Source organism: Lissotriton vulgaris, chromosome 6 (assembly GCF_964263255.1).
Source record: "Lissotriton vulgaris chromosome 6, aLisVul1.2, whole genome shotgun sequence".
Lineage (NCBI taxonomy): Eukaryota > Metazoa > Chordata > Amphibia > Caudata > Salamandridae > Lissotriton > Lissotriton vulgaris.
Window position 1 is genome coordinate 1,680,656,431 of NC_141694.1, and position 18,102 is coordinate 1,680,674,532.

The following is an 18,102-nucleotide window of genomic DNA, read 5'->3' on the forward strand; positions in this document are numbered from 1 at the left end:
AACCAGGGGTCCCATTGGTGGTGCGCCCGTGAGGTGCCATCTCGCTTTTCACACATTTTTTGTTTGTGCTGTCCTGTTTGTATAGATCAGAGAGGTTGTTGTTTTAAAGAGGCAGTAGATTGAAACATTTTGGGATTATCTTGAGACTAAAGAGATCCCTTGGGTAACGAATTTCGACCATGGATGTTTACAGTCCAATAAATGAATATTGCCACAAGAACTAGGACTGGCGTTGATGATCAGCAGAATGGTGCGCCTGGTAGGACCGCTCAGTACAATACGGACGATTACTACGTCGAAGGTGAGGAAGTGGATGGTAATGTTTGCTAGGACAGCCATAGACAAAGAGAGGGAGTTGTTTCAGTTCCAGTAGATCAGAGTGGACCCTATGTTGAAATGATTGCATCAGGTGTGTCAGAGCCTTTTCTGTTGGATACTGGTGCTGCGAAGAGTTCTATCATGCACTCTAAACTCCCAGGCGCACCTTTGTCTGGCTTTGAGAATGTTTCTGTAGGTTTTTCTGGCGCCCCGGTTACAAATCCAATTTCTACTCCGTTGCCTCTTTCTGTTGGACCTCGTAGATTTGAAGCACCCCTCATTTTGACTACAGGTTGTGGTGAGAACTTGTTGGGATTGGATTTGTTAAAGAGATTGTATGCGACGCTGTATTGTTCTCCATCAGGAGTACATCTTACGTTGGGTGAGAGAGTGATCTCTCCGATGTATAAATGTAAAGATGGACTTCCACCTGAATTATCTTCTTTACCCGATTCACTGTGGGCTACTGGTCCGAACGATGTAGGCCTCTTGGAGATTCCGCCATATGTGGTGACACTGAAGGCGAATGCTAAGTTACCGCGTATTCCACAGTACCGCATCTCGAGTGATGGTGAGCGAGCACTTTTGGCGATCATTTACGATCTGATCAAAAAGGGTGTGATTGAGGAAACGAGAGGTAATGTGTGCAATAGTCCCGTTTTTCCTGTTCTGAAGAGAACAGATTCTTCACAGCCTCCTGTATATAGGTTTGTGATCGATCTTTGCGAGTTGAACAAGATCGTTGTTCTGCAATTCCCTGTTGTACCTGATATCACCGCTTTGTTGACTTTGATCCCGGCTACAGCCACATGGTTTTCGGTGATTGACTTGAAGAATGCTTTCTTCAGCATCCCGATTGCCGTGGAGAGTAGAGATATCTTTGGATTCTCTTTAGGAGGACGAAGTTTTCGCTTTAAGCGCGCTCCTCAAGGCTATTGTGAGAGTCCATCGATCTATAGCCAAGCTTTGAAAACGCAACTTGATTTGTTGGTTTTACCAGATGGTGCTGGCCTTATTCAATATGTTGACGACTTGCTAGTTGCTGCTGACAATGAAGAGCTTTGTAGGGAGGCTACCTTGTTGCTATTATGCCACTTTTCTGATTTTCATCACAAAGTTTCTCTCTCCAAATTGCAATATTGTCGACAAGAAGTAACCTACTTAGGTCACCTCCTTTCGAAGGAGGGAAGGAAACTGACCCCAGAAAGAATTCAAGCTATTGCGAAAATTAGTGTGCCTACGACACAGAGAGAAGTACGTGCTTTTTTGGGTATTACGTCGTACTGTAGACAGTGGATCCCTAATTTTTCCTTGTTAGCAAAACCTTTGATAGCTCTTACTGTCAAGGATACTCCAAATCCTATTCCTTGGACTGACGAATGTCAGAAGAGCTTTCCGGAATTACGCAATGCGTTGTGTTTGGCTCCTGTGTTGGGTACCCCCGACTACAGTAAGCCTTTCACATTGTATGTCCACGAGAGAGAGGGATGTGCATTGTCAGTGTTGACTCAACAGTTTGGCGATAAGCAACGTCCATGTGCTTATTTTTTGTCGACCTTAGATCCGGTAGCTAGAGCGTTGCCGAGTTGTCTGAGAGCAACAGCAGCAGCGGCTGTTTTGATTCGACAGTCTGCTGGTTTGGTTATGGACAATACACTGATTGTGATGGTTCCACATGCAGTGGATACCTTGTTGAATCGTACCAAGACACAGCATTTAATTAGTGCTCGGTTGTCGGGTTATGAATTGACCTTGTTTGCGAGTCACGTGCACATAAAGAGATGCAACACGTTGAATCCAGCCACGTTGTTGCCGATTTCAGTTGAGACAGATAATGTTGAAGAACAGCATGATTGTTTCCTTAGAACTGAGGAAGAAACGAAAGGGAGGATAGACCTTAGGGATACTCCTCTTCCAGAGTGTGATGGTGCTTTGTGGGTTGATGGTTCGTGCTTTAAGCTTCCGAATGGTGATACGACTGCGGCATATGCTGTTACGACTTTGCATACGATTGTTGAAGCTGCACGTATCCCACACAATTCAACGCAAGCAGCAGAGTTGATTGCATTAACGAGAGCATGTGTGTTGGCAAAAGGAAAATGAGCGAATGTGTACACTGACAGTCAGTATGCGTTTGGTGTGGCTCATAGTTTTGGACGTTTGTGGCGTGAACGTGGGTTCCTGACTTCGCATGGGACGAAGATCCAGCATGGACAGTTGGTGAATGAACTTCTTGAATCACGTACTTTGCCGTTACAAGTAGCGATTGTGAAATGCAGTGCCCATAAGAAAGTTACGGATGATGTTGGTCGCGGAAATGCGTTTGCGGATGAAGTTGCGAAAGAAACTGCGAAAAATGTGATGAGCTGAATGTATGTTGCAGGTCCGGCGAGATGGGTTCCAGAGAAAAGTATGTGTGAAGATACGATTGAGAGTGTGAAATCTATCCAAGCTGAAGCTACAGAATGTAAATGTAAATGTAAATGTAAATGTAAGGTGTTTTGTAGCGCGCTCAATTACTACCGGAGTATCCTGGCGCGAATGACCGCTGGGGAACCCGTCCTGGCTTTCCCTGTGAGATGGTCCCATGTTGGGTATCTCCAAGGTGAAGCCAGGCATCCCCGGCGTCTGTGGGGGGCCGTTGTAGCGATGAGGCAAGCTTAATGCCCAGAGTTACCGAGTGTGATCACTGCCCAAAGTGGGCACCGAGGCGAGAATTATCAGTCCGCTGACCCTGGTCCTCGACCCTGCCGCGTCGGGAATCGAACCCTGGTCCCGGGCCGTTCTCAGCCTCCGGGTCTGCCGCCTCTAACCAGTGAGCCACACCTCGCTACAGAGAAAGAGTTGAATGAATGGAGAAAAAGTAAGGGTAGATTGGATTCGAATGGTTGTTGGACTGATTTGTCTGAGCATCAAAGATGGTTGTTGCCCGACGCGTATGTGCTTCCAGTTGTTACGATGGCTCATGGGATGGCACATATTAGCGTGAAAGGGATTTACAAGTTGTTGGCTCCGGTTTGGCAGAATGCAGGAATTCCCAAATGTGCAGAGAATCTGGTTAAGAACTGTATGGTGTGTTTGATGTACAATCCTGGTAAGGGAACTCCAACCCCGGCTGCTCATTTTGCTCCTCCTACGTTTCCGTTCGAGGCTTTGCAGCTAGATTTCATCCACATGGAGAGGTGCAACAACATGAAATATGTTTTGGTGGTTGTTTGCTCCTTTTCTAGATGGGTGGAAGCTTACCCTTTGAAGGACAATACTGCCTTGTCCACAGCGAAAGCCCTTATCAAAGAGTTCTTCCCGAGATTTGGATTGCCGAGAATTATCTGGAGTGACAATGGGAGTGAATTTGTGGGTCAAGTGATGAAGAAAGTATGTGAGGGATTAGGAATTAGGCAGAAGTTCCACGCTGCAAATCACCCCCAATCAGCTGGTTTAGTCGAGTGCTATAATGGCACTTTGAAATTAAAATTGGCCAAAATTCAAGCGAGCTCTGGTTTGCAATGGCCAGATGCTTTGCCTTTAGCACTTTTGTCCACAAGGTTGACTGTGCATTCACGAATGGGTTTGAGTCCGTATTAGGTCGTGGTTGGTCGCCCGCCAAATATTTGGGGCGTGCCAAGACCGACAAAGTTCAGTGAACTTGAGAACCCCGTGTTACTTGATTACTTGTACGAGCTGACGGCTAAACTGCGTGTCTTACACCAACAGGTTCACGATAGTCTACCACAGGCTTCTGAAGATCCAGGCCACGCCATTGAACCCGGCGCCTGGATATTCGTAAAGAATTTTCAGCAGAGCAAGAACCAGCAGCCCCGCTGGACAGGACCGCACCTAGTCTTACTATCCACACGTTCTGCAGTTTGAGTGCAAGGCAAGAAGAACTGGATCCACGACGTACACTGCAAACGTACGACCGGTGGGTCCAGAAAGGACTTCCAGACTCTGAAACCGAAACTGTGCCACGATTTTTGCCATTCAGCGATGCCCGTTTGATTGGAACGAACACTGAGAAAGAAAGTGACGATCTTCTGTAAGAAGCTGTGCCTCCTTTGAATCGATTGAACACTACCGAGCCTGAACTTTTGTTTAGAGAACAGACATTGCCTGGGAAAGATCGTTATAATTTGTGACCGAGAGTCATGGACAAATAAAATAAATGAAGTTTTTATGATTTTTCTGTTTGCAGGTTAACTCTCCTCCGAGGAACTACTTATTTTTGTTTTTCGAACCGCCATCCGGGTTCAGCTGTAGGGTCGCGGTTGACAAGTCTTTGGAGTGCAAGCCCGAGACAATAGGTCGACGATTCTGGTTGACCTAAGGGAGTTGCCCTGGGTTGACAGAGGCCTTCCTTAGCATAGAACACCCTACCACTGGGAGCAGCATATTTAGTGAGGATGGATTTCTTCGAGTTGGAGAGACCTGTAGAGACAATGAGTTTTAAGAGTAAGATACATTAACTGATAACACGAAAAAGATTTTTAATAATGTGCTTATTTATGCTACTGAGTTTAATGATATTTTTAGTTTGTTATGTGACATTCTCTTTTAAAGTGACGTTTATTCCCACTGTGCAACCTACACCTCCAACCACTATTTCTTCTCATTCTTTTCACCCTCTGCCCGAGCATGAAGTAGTTAGAAGATTGGAATTTGCCAATAATTCCTTTATTCAACTTTTGCACCAACACTAGTTAGTTATGAACACAACAAATTGTTGGATTTGTGGCCTAATGCCCCATACGACGGGTAAAGGTATCCCGTACTTGGTTTTGCCTTTCAGCCTCAATGGTTCTATTTGGGCATGTAGAACGATGTTCATCTATGCCCATAGAGTCTATCCCCTACGTTCACCGAAAGACAATCCGAAGAATAGTGATTTAGCTAGAGGCATAGTCGACATGGTTAAAGGGACTAATGCAGTTGAGACTATCCCGAAAGATGAGAAACAACCATATAGTGGTTGGGACGTTACTGGATATGGAGTTAGTCTGAGTGTTAACTAGCGGGCGAAAAGTTCTCCACCGATTTGGATAGTGCCCCAACAGGGTCGCAATTGTCTGCAGGGTAATGGCAAGAATCCGAAAGCTCAGCTAGGGAAGAGTGTCTGCACTGACACCTATGTATTCACGTCTCAGACCTCCCCAGCATTTCTAGCCGCTAAGGGTACTTATTTTGTTTGTTATGACCAAGCGTATACATGGTTGCCCCCTGACTTTTCGGGCATATGTTTTGTTTCTTTCCTGTTGCCTCCCACTTTTACGGCTGCAGCAGATTACCATAAGACGAGAGTTGCTAGAGGTGTCTTCAGTCAGGAAGATACCGCAGGGCAAGATTTGGGAGATTTCTTTAAGGGTTTTCTGCCGTTCTGGGGACCGATGGCTAACAGCAGGAACATTCGCCAGTTGACAAGAGTGGTTGAGTCCACCATAGTCGAAACTGCCGGTGCCCTTAGTAACTTGACTGCTGAGGTCCAGTCGGATAGACTTACGACACTTCAGAATAGAGTTGCTCTTGACGTCATACTTGCAGACCGAGGTGGAGTATGTAAACTGATTCAATCGAGCTGCTGCGTTTTCATTCCAGACAACGTTCCGTCAGTCTTCCAGGCCATTTCCAAGCTACATAAAATCTCTGATTCTGTCCATATAGACAAAGGAGATTGGTCGTTGATGGGATGGTTTTGGGGATTGATATCCACGTGGGATGGAAGATTCTGATGGTCATTGGGATGATCTTAGCTATCCTTTTCCTGTTCTGTCTCTGTGTACAGTGTGCTCCTGCTATTTGTGACCTCTGTGCTACTTCGTGTGCGAGGAGACCTGTCCAGAGGGAGGTACTAAGTACTAGGATGATGCTACAGCAACATATCGATGATCTAATGAAGATAGACCTAGATTCAGATTGACATGGGTTTGGGTTTATTGCCTATGTAAGGGCAAAAGGAGGGGCTGTAGTTCCGTAGTTTGAGGGTCTGAGGTTCGGTGGTTCCGAACCCGTTCAATAAAGGTCGTCGGAAATAGATGATTTTGGTGTCAGCGGACCGCAAATCACGAGTGCGGTGTGTACAAGTGTTTTTGTCTTAATTGATCAATGAGAACACTACGTATTCAGGGATTTCGTTTGAACCCTTGAGTTGAGTGGACGGCAGCCATTTTGTGTGGTTGCCCTCACATAGGCTGATGACTGCGGCCGAGCGAGTCCTTGGGACACATACACCTTAGCTGACTTCTGAGTGACCTGGCCGAACTGACTCCCTTGCCCGAGGCTGACCTCGCTGAGCCAGTTCCTTGTTAAGCAGCTGGTCAGATAAAGATCAAAGAGCAGGACATTGCCGGATTTACAGTACACTGCACCCACCCTTCTATCTCACTTCTCATCTGTTTCTGCTCCTTCCTTTACGACATAATCACTGATTTGGGTTAAGGTTTTATGATGGGTTTGTCCGGCCTGATCCGACCGGATATTGGAATGTGCTTGGTCATTTCTGGTGGGCTGGACAACGGAAAATGGGATTGTCGTCATGCGCTACTTTTGAAATGTCATGATCTTATTGGACAGTTTGTGTGTAACCAATGCTACTTTGGAATGTGATTTTTGGAATAAAAGACCATGCTCCGCTTATTGAAATTGTGCAGTCTCTAGCGAACCACCCTTGTTGTGCTTCGTAGATCTCTGTTCCTGGTTGCAGCCAATAAACTTTGGTCTTTGACATCATCAAGAAGTGCCCGGTGTCTCTGTTTGCCGAGGCAGGGGAATCCGAAGATTTCGAGCGTTTTCCCTGGCGCTGCTGGGTTCTAAAACCGGTTCTTCACCTTTTGTTCAAGTCCCTGTACTGTTTCACCTGGATGGTGGCAATATCTTGTTCCATGGCCTCCCAGACTTCACACTGGCACCCACTTAAGAGCATCCCAAACGCCAAAACACATCTCATCCATGGCCTAAAGAAATATGTCACCCTTTCCCTGTGGAACTCCACTGCCTCCCCTTACCGACCCACACCATCTTCAAAATCAGCTGCATCTTTTACAAAGCTATTCTGACCAGCATCCCCACCTGTCTGGCCGGCAAGCTCACCATTTCTGGTGGCTTTCAGCATGCCTCCAGCCAGAACACTATCAGATTTCAGGCAAAGAAGTGTCAAAAAAGAAAAAAAACAAGGCCCTTGGCCTTCTTCAGCTATGCATCCAGGATGTGGAAGAACGTTCCTTTACACATCACATTGCTGAATTTTAAGAAAGAGCTGAAGATGCAGTTCTTTAAATGAACATTACATCATGACACAGCAACAGTCCACTTCTGTTCCAAGATGCTGGCTCCTCAATTATTTGCTAACTGCACCGTTGCTTTTTCTGCCTGTTAACTGGGCTTACGGTACACATACGACCCAACCAAAATCAAATATGCAAGGGTTGCAAAGAAAGATGCGCTGAAATCCTTCAATCATGGATGTAAGGTTATCCAATTTACACCTTTAGATGACTGCACCAGCATTTTTACATTAATCTTGCAAGGGCTCAAGGCCTTCCCTGACTATCCATTCACGTGACTGCCTTTGTGATGGAGCCAACCCTGACAGTCATTATCCTGCTCTCACGCATGCACTGTTTTGGACTTCTTTGTGAGACACTAATTTTACTAGACAGTAAGAACTCGAAGATACAGGACAGCCTGCAAGTCAGCATCTCAGTCCAAGATCTTGATGCCAAAAACTAAAAGCAACAAAGGAGGGAGCCATGCACTAACACAAAAAGTTGCGTTTGAAGCCAGAAGATAGTTACCAGATGGAAAGGCAGCTTTCCAGCCATTATCTCCTTTCTAGGCAGGCGCGCGCGCTCACAAATGGTGGACATCTGACAACATGGCTGCAGGGCGTTCAGCACTGCCTGCTGTGAGACGTACCTTGATTATAATGCAGTCTAGCCGCAGCCCTTGAGGAAGGTTAGGACAGAACATTCAGGTAGCCGGATAGGAAGGGTATTTAACAAGGATTTTTATCTTTTTAGCAACATTTGCCAGATGACGATTTTCCTTTACTGATGAGATAAAAAATGCATGCTCGCAGAAGGAAGCCTACACGCCACCCGGCAGGTTCCCATCCACTTACTAGTAATTGTCGCAACTAAAAGAGATGTATTGCGATTAAATATGGTAATATGCCATTAAAAATTACAGTTCAAAGTGTGTCCACGGTTTACAAGTCTTTTAAGTACTTCTATAAAATATAAACCATACATTGCATTTCTAAAAAGCACATTGCAGTACCCTTATCTCCATTTTTTAGTAAAGCTTTCCCTAAAGTAAGAGAGACGTCTGACACCGTCCACATTCGGAAATGACACTTTGAACTAACTATGTCTAAAATATAACAGCGTGAATGCTTATGGAAAAGCCTCCCAGAATCGGTGATATGTGTTTACAGGACACGAACAAGTCTGAACCTTCAGAAATGTACTTAGCAAACGTTCCCAGGGCATACCACTCCCCAGCAAACTGTTCCTTTGTTCACCTATCACTCCTACAACACACGTCCAAATCCTGATTCACCAAAGGACCCACGATAACGGCATCACATTTGTTTTAAAGCTAAAGCAGCTCCTGTGAGTAGCGAGTCTCATCATAGCTGAACCAAACAGAACCGGCAAAAGGTTTTCAAATACAACAAAACCAAGCATTGGCAGCTTTGACTGATAGGTTTTGTTCGGTTGGGTGCAGATTTGTTCTAGTGGCACAGTGTGCAAGGGGACCACGCTTGGGCATACCCCTGGACACTTAAGGTTTTATTACAAGTCTGGTGGTCCACAAACCGTCAGACTGGCACAGTGGTGGCGGTTTTCCCACTGCCCCATTATGATCAGGGCGGTTATGCCGCCCTGAGACCACCGCAACCACCAGTGATCAGAGATACCTGGCAGTGTTGCAGGGGTATTGCGGCAGCAATTTGTTTGGCGGGCCAGCATATTATGAGTTTCCTCACCGCCACACTTTTCATGGCTGAGCGACCCCCATGAAAAGTGTGATAGTGAGGAAACAAAGGGAGCCTTACATGGCCCCCTTGTGCCTCGCGCCATGTGGGTGCACACGGGGCACAATATGTACCCCCTATGTGCATGCACACCAGTACCTGCACAGCATGGACTGAAGCAGTTCATGCCATGTCGGTACTGCCTTTGATGTTCCCATTGTGGTGCCTATTTTATAGGCATCGCTCTGGGAACGCCAAAGAAGCGTCTGACAGACAGGAGAAAACTCCTAATCTGGTGAGCGGTTTGTACATGGGTTTGGCAGTGCGGGACAGCCCCTCTCCTGGACTGCCAAACTCATAATGAGGCCCTTAGAGTGTTGCATCCAATGCTTAGAAGATGATTCGATGAATTCTTGCAATTTGTCGACCCAGGGGCTTTTGATTGGGGTACCATTCCAACCAGTTTATTCTTTTACCCACAATGCCACCTCATATTAGACCCAGCCATATATGCAAATCATTTTTGGTACTGCTCCAGTAGGAACAGTCCAACCTGAACTGTCACGACAGGTCCTTTTTGAATCAGAGCACAAGCAACCCAAGACTGGTTTCAGCCTGATGTGCCTCTTCAGTCAGGTGCAGCTTGCTTCTAGTGGCACAGCGAGCATGGGGCCCACATCTGGGAATGTCCCTGGCATTTAGGGCGTTATGGTTCAAATCTTTCAAAATATCCCCGAAACTTGATTAAAATTCTGTTAATCCCAGGAAAGATGTTGTATCAACCGGGCCACGAGGCAAAGGTGCACAACGAATTGCCCCACCACCTCTATTTTAATTAAAAGTCCCATCCCACTGACATGTCCTAAGTCAGTAAGATTCTGCAACTCTTCTAGCTCACATCCAGTTCTTCTCTAATACTCATGGGAACACCCCTCGCCTTATGAGACACAAGAATGGCACCATCCTTAAGTATAATTCTTAGAGTTAATCCATCCAAACACCCTACCTGAAAACACATAGGGGAACAGCAGCATAGCAAGGATGTCATTGGCCCTGGTATAAGCAAGGACAATTGCCCTTTTGACTGCTGTTAAGGAAGCAAAATACAGCATTATCAGGGCTCAATCGCCTCCTCAGGGCTCTGGGACCCAGTGCCACTAAACCTGCTGCACTAATGTTAGCTACTCACCTGTGAGAGAAGTAGTTAACAATGCTTCCTTCCTAATCAATATTTCCTAAAAGAAGCAAAATGTATTCAGGACTATCTGGATCTAAAATTATGCCAAGAATACATTGATCTAGGCAACCTAAAACTGAACGCCCCTTCTCCGCCATAAAGAGTTTACACATCTCCAAACTGCCATTGAATTCACAGGTTAATTCTTTGTACTCTAAAAGCATAATAGGTTCACCTGTAAATTTTTCCAGTTTTATGTCAGGTTTTAATATCTCACCTCCAATTTTCTATAAAAAATCAATCAATCATTCAAGGGTTTTGAAGTACACTACTTATCCGTCAGGGTCTCAAGGCGCTGGGAAAGGGGAGGTGGGGGTTTGAGAAACCAACTTTTCAATGAGGGTAAATAGCGAGCCAGAAGCTGCTTTAATTTCAATATGAACACCACCAATATTCATTCCACACATAGGTTTATACCTGTCCAACTAATCGATACTTAACACATCATAATTAATACTAAAAACACATCTTTCATTCTTTTCTTCCTCGCTACCCTTTGCTGCATCAGTCTCCAAAACATACTTCATCTGAGGCATTGCATGTTTACCTTTGCATTCTCTGATAAAATGTCTTAGAATACCACAATAAAAAAATGTGTTTTAAACGTTGGCATGATTTCTCATGAGATTGATGACTCTTACATCCACATCTGTGACATACAAAAAACAGAATCCTTGTTATTAATACTACCAACGTCCAAATCTTCCTTTCTGTGAAAAAGGTGTAAACTTACTATTGCCCCTTTCTTAAAAACATGTGTTCCTTGTTGAGTTTGGTAACCTGGACCTTCACACACAGGGTTTGCATATCTTGTTGATAGCTCTACTTTTTGACAATAGCTATGATTTATTTTAAGAACAAATGTCACTTTACTTGTGTTTATTACATGTATGTTTGGAGTCTTTCACAATTTGGTCTAAAAAAAATTATCATCCAAAGTACCAAATTTGAATGGAATCGCTAGATTTTTTAAAGCAGCCACATAATCATCAATTGTTTATGTATAACCCTGCTTAGTGGAACAAATTGTAGCTATCCACTGTGATGCACATAGATAGGGAACAACACATAACTAGGCCATTAAGAGCATTTTTGAAAACATCAGTCTTTTCTAGGTTATGTGTTTTTTTAGTTTGGTAGGAAATTCGGAGACCTTCGTGGCCTAAGGTAAGTAAGGTAAGTAAAAGTCTTTTTTTCTTTCTAGCTGGTGATAACTCTTCATCTTCAATTGTGGAAATGTAATTCACTCCACTCTGGCTGCTTCATTATTGGTTCTCCCTGACCCGATAGAAATTTCTGAGGAGGAGTGAGAGAACATGTTAATTCAATATACAGCATACACAGTGAAAATAATTTAAGATTAACAAGAACATCTTATTTTCCTCCTTAAGATATGTTGCATTTAGGAATAATTACAGATCAATTTGTACTTACTGTGCTCGAAATCAATCTATACTACTATTATAAAGAGAGAACACAAACCTTTTGGCCAGGTAAACTCGGGAACCACAGCGCCAATCCACACACCCAATACATCCTTGAAATTGTCAGGGTGTGTAGATGGACATAGGCTAGATAAAATTTTTAAAAAACGTAAATTTAAAAATGTAACTTTAAAAACAAAGTAGTCCCCTGAAAGAAGCGCCGGCCGCGATGTAGCAATGACAGGAACGTGCGTGATGACGACAGGCGCGGAGGAGCGGTGACGAGCGGCGAGGAAGGAAACAAAGATGGCAGCGGCCATACCCAACGTGAGAGAATTGTGACAGTAGTCGAAGAAGGCAAGATTCCTGTAAAGAGCATCATGTCCCGCCTGATAGTGAAGAATCTACTGACCGGAGTAAGTGCTGCTGGGATGGGGCCACTAGAGGGGAGAGGAGGGTCGGGTCGGGAATGAAAGGACTGAACGAGGCACAACTGAGAGAGGCACTGCACTGGTGACCAAAACGACCTTCGTTATTTAATATTCATTATTAACAATGACACACAGGCTCCCTCGCAGCTATCAACTGACTGCAACAGCCCCAATTTCCAGAAGGTAAATGGCAGCTGGTGCTATGTTTTTTTTTTTTGCTTAGCCGACAGCGCTGTGCGTGTGGAAGAGACGCACTTGTGATCGGAAACATGAAACTACAAGCCCCAAGGTGCTTTGTGCTGGTGGGTAAAAACCGAGATTGAAAGTCTTTCCGTCCCCTGACTTGAAAGTTCCCAGCAATGCACAACTGTTAAAGGTCACTATGAGATGATGCGCTCAAACAGCAGTAGAAGTTTGAATAAAACCAATCCGCTGTACAACTTCAGCAAAGTCCGTGTTTTGTGTCACGTCACGACTCCAAGTAATCCCAAGAGTAAACTGACGCGTGAACTCTGAAGAATATCCTGCCTCCCGCGGCATAGCACTCAGTCCCTGCTTCCTCGCTCGCTCACCCTGCAAGATAAAAACGTTTTGTTTCAGGGTATTGTATTCAGGAATGTTCGCTCGCGGCCAATCATAAATATGAAATGATCAAATGGTCCCTGGACCATCTCCACCTAAATGAATGCATCTGTCAGGCTTGCACACAGGACAAGTTTGGGCGAAGTAGATGTTGGAGCAATCCAGTCGCCGCACCATAATTAAGAGATATCTTGATGCAAGCCACGGAAGCATGGGTGTTGGACACAGAGCGATTTAATAATATCAGCCTCACCCTCCGACGCCACGCTTGACACCTCGAGCCACCCTGGATGTTCGGCCAACAGCAGTTTGCATTCTTGGCTTTTAGTTTCACTTTTGGTCTTCTAGGTATGGACCACTCAGAATCAGCTTAAATAGTATCATTTTTTGCTAAAGCCGAAAGTGGCTTTCAGTGTCGCTGTGGGTAACCACACAAGGGTACACACTGACCGTATGTTCCACAATAGCAATTGTGTGTGCTAAGTGGGTATAACACACAGCACTATAGATCTGTAGAATGCATTACAACATATAGAGCCACTAGTGTGTGCTGATAAAGAAGGTACCAACATAGATAGTAAGCCTTTGCCAACCAAAACACTGCACCACAACTCTGTGCAATGGTTGGTCATAGCAGCACGCGGCAATACAGGCGTGTGTGTGAAGTGTGCACACTAAAAATAAGGCACACTCAACTAGATTTTGCTGAGAATATTCATAACCATTAAGGATAATGGGGTAACCCAGTAACCCTCAGAACCTGGGTATGTATGCAAAACAAAACAGTGGTTCTGTTGGGAGTCACGTATACTTAGTCTCAAATGTACTTAATACATGTAATGAAAATAACATTACTCATTAATGAAGGAAACACACAAACACATAGACGGTACAATGAGTTCAGGGAATAAGTTCCTTTTTCTCTAGAGATGAATTAGTGAAAATGTATCTGGCTGTCCGACACAATAAAGCCTATAGGACTGTGAAGCAATTAGCGACTGATCGTGTTTAGTAACATGGCGCTCTACAAAAATAATCTATACTACTATTATAAAGAGAGAACTTGCACCTTTGAGCCAGGTAAACTCGGGAACCACAGCCCCAATCTACACACCCGATACATAGTTGAAATCGGCAGGGTGTGTAGGTGGTCATAGGCTTTAATTCTTTTTTAAATAAACGTTATATAAAAAGTAAAATTTTTACAAAAAGTATTTCCCCCAAAGTAGCGCCGGCTGCAACGTGCGTCGTCACGTCAGGAGCAGGGGAGGAGCAGCTTCCCAGGAGCGGCGGATATGGCGCGCATGGGAGGAGCGGAGGCCAGCGGCGGAGTGGAGAGGCAGACATGGCGTGGGGAGGAGCTGCGGCGGACAGGTGGTGAGTGGCAGAGCGGCGGAGCGGAGAAATATGGACCAGCGGTGTGAGCAGCAGAGGCAAGGTAAGAATCCGGGGCAGCCAGGGTCGGGGCTAGCGGGGCACGGGCTGCTGGGGAATGTCAGGGCAGGCGGGGGTAGGGGAAGCCAGCATTTCAGGCTTGCGTGCTCTCCCGCCCCGGCCCCCGCCCGCCACAACATTGTCTGGGACACAGACAATGTCGTGGTGGGCGGGGGAGGGCCTGGGCGGGAGAGCACGCAAACCTGAAATGCAGCCCCCAGCCCCCTTCTAACCCAGGCACCGCTGGGGCGGGCTGCTAGTTGTTTATATTGCAGGGATGACGCTGGTGTTGTAACGTTTATCTGCTGATAGTCAACAATACTATCCAGTCTATTGAGGAAACAAAGATGGGAGATGACGGGCATGTGAGAGTTCTGATATTTCCAACAGCGGCGAGGTTTCTCTTTGCTTAACTCAAATGTGCTACCACCACCGCAGCACGGGTAGCATGAACACACTGCTGGACTCCTCTCTGAATGGCTGCACAGCAATTGTGTGGTAACCAACACCCTGTGGGTTCCTCAGCATGCATTTGGGTCAGCTCACCATTAAATTGTAGACTGAAGGAAATGGGGTAATAAGGTAAGTTGACCCCATGTTTATTTCATCCAGCATACCCGAGAGCAAAGGCTGCTCACTGGAATGTCAACCACCAACTGTCAATGTGAATGTATGATGTTAGAATGCATACATTTTCAATGTATGCCTTTACAACACAGTTTTTACATCCAATATCCTTTACAACGCGTTCCATTACATTGCATGACACTAAATTGCATTTTAAGAAACTACCTTTACAACGCATTCCATTACATCGCATACTACCTTTACAATGCATACAAAATAGCAAAACATATTCATTTCATCAGACCCTTCTTTTAGCATTTGCTAACTAATTTATGGGGGGGGGGGCGAAAAAGACAACATTCTTATGAAGAAAAGGACCTCAATATTTGGAACAATCCATATACTCAGCTGCAAGAAGATGACATAGAACCAAAGATCCCCTCGTCAATTTGCATCATTTCATCAACCTGTTTTTGTAACATAACTGCTGCATTAGTATCATGAGCTGTAATTTTCGTCTTGGGAGTAAGGATAGTGACACAATAGGAGCAACAAGATGGGAGACATTGAATGCAGAGGCAACTCATGAAGAAGATACCAGCAACCACAGCAAGGAAAAGGAGGATCTTCCAACTCCAGGATGTGAGTATGTTCCAGAACCATCCCGCTAGTGGCCCAGTACCTGTCTCTCGGTGTATGTCAGACAAAAATATATGCAATTTTTGTTTAGCTGCATACACTTTGGGATGTAATCAGGTATGTAAACACAACAATACACCATTATATGCCACTCCTGTCTAGATCACCCACTATACGCCACTCCACAAAATGCTATTACACTGTATGCCATTACAGTCTACCCCAGTACACTTTACCCCACTCCACTCAAGAACACTCCACTGTATAGTATCCTTCTCTACAACTCTCTACTCTATGCCATTACACTGTGCTCCACTTTCCTCTATGCCCTTCTACTGTATGATACGCTGGTGTATGCTATTCTACTATATGCCACTCAACTGTACCCTATTTCACTCTATGCCACTCCACTCATATGCCTCATCACTCTACCCCACTCCAAAGTACACTATTCCACTGTATGCCACTCCAGTGTATGCCACTTCACTCTATGTCACTCCACGATATTCCACTGCACACCACACACTATACCTCAGTCCACACTATGCCAGTCAACTCTAGAACATTCCACTGTACGCCACTCAACTATGTGCTACTACACTGTTCTCACTCCCCTCTAGGCTATTCCACTATATGCCAGTCCCTTCAAACATACTACACTGTACAACACTGCAGTGTACGCCACTGCACTGTTCGCAAATCTACTCTCTACTATTCCACTGTATGCAACTCCACTGTACCGCACTGCACTCTACGCCACTATAATATATGGTATTCCATTGTAAGCCACTCAACTGTACGCCACTGCACTCTACACCACTCTACTCTACCTCATCTCACTCTATGCCACTCCACTCTACCACTCCAGTCTAAACCACTATTAGGCTCTATGCTAGTCCCCTCTATGCTACTCCACTCTACACTAGTCCACTGTACTCAGCTTACTCTTACCACTTATCTGTACACTTTTGTACTTTATGCCACTGCACTGTACCTCACTTCACTGTACACTGCTCCACTTTTGCCACTACATCCTACGCAACTCCACGGTACACTATTTCACTGTAAGCCACTCCATTGTGTGACACTCAACTATATGCTATTCCACTCTATGCCACTCCGCTCTATGACACTACACTCTACGCTTTTGTACTGTATGCCACTACACCGTACCTTACTCCCCTGTACACTTCTCTACTTTATGACACTACACTTTATGCTACTCCGCTGTGCGCTATAACACTCAAACACACTACACTCTACGCCACTCTACTCTTTGAGACAACACTGTACACTATTCTAGTGTCCTTCGTTTGAGGAAACAGTATATATATATATATATATATATATATATATATATATATATATATATATATATATTCACTGAAAAAACCATAGGTTATAGACCATATATAGTTAGGAATTAGCATTTACAAGACCTTGAAAATTCACTGAAAAAACCATAGGTTATAGACCATATATAGTTAGGGATTAGCATTTACAAAACCTTATTTTACTCGCATAAAACCATTGAAATTCGCATATATAGTTAGTTGCGCTAACTATATATCGCGCACCCGCAATCCACTGCTGATGATGTCACATATTACATCATTCATGACATGGTCAGCGACATCACTGATGACATCACTGATGACATCTCAAATGACATCACTGATGACATCACTGATGACATGTCAAATGACATCACTAATGACATCACTGATGACATCTTAAATGACATCACTGATGACATCACTGATGACATCATTCATGTGATAATACGATGAAGCTCTTCAGACTCTAATATAACCTTAGATCCACTCAGTGTAAACAGACACTCACAGACTGTCACTCATCCATGGAGTTACTCACACACCTAGTCAGTCATGCAAAGTATCAATCACACCTCCATTTCCTCAACTATACAGTTATACACACCTTACTTATTCAAACATATACTAACACATATTTACTCTCTTATACAATCCCTGATACAAGTTCACAATGATCCATACAGCCACTCACACATTCACTGGCTCTTATGCACAGTAATTTACATATGTGAACTCTCACATGTACTGTGTTTTACATATGTACTTACTTTGACATGTAGCACTGAGATATCCATTCACTCACCAATACACTTGTACACAGTCAACCACCCATACAGCTGTTTCCACATGCAGTTTTGAACCCATAGATCTAGTGAATCAACTGTTCACACATGTATGCACAGAGCCACACACCTCCCAGCCACCCCCACACACACACTCACTCTCCCATACAAATACTTGGACAACCAATCAATAACCCATACAGTTACTCATATAGCTACTGATCAACACATGCAGCAGTTTATAGAACAACAGATATAATGATTCACAAATTAAGACAGTTTAGTCACTAACCCATGCACTCAGTGAGACACATTTAATCACTCTCTCATACAGTCAGTCATGCACCTACTAAATCCTTCATCCAGGCACTTATACATCCACT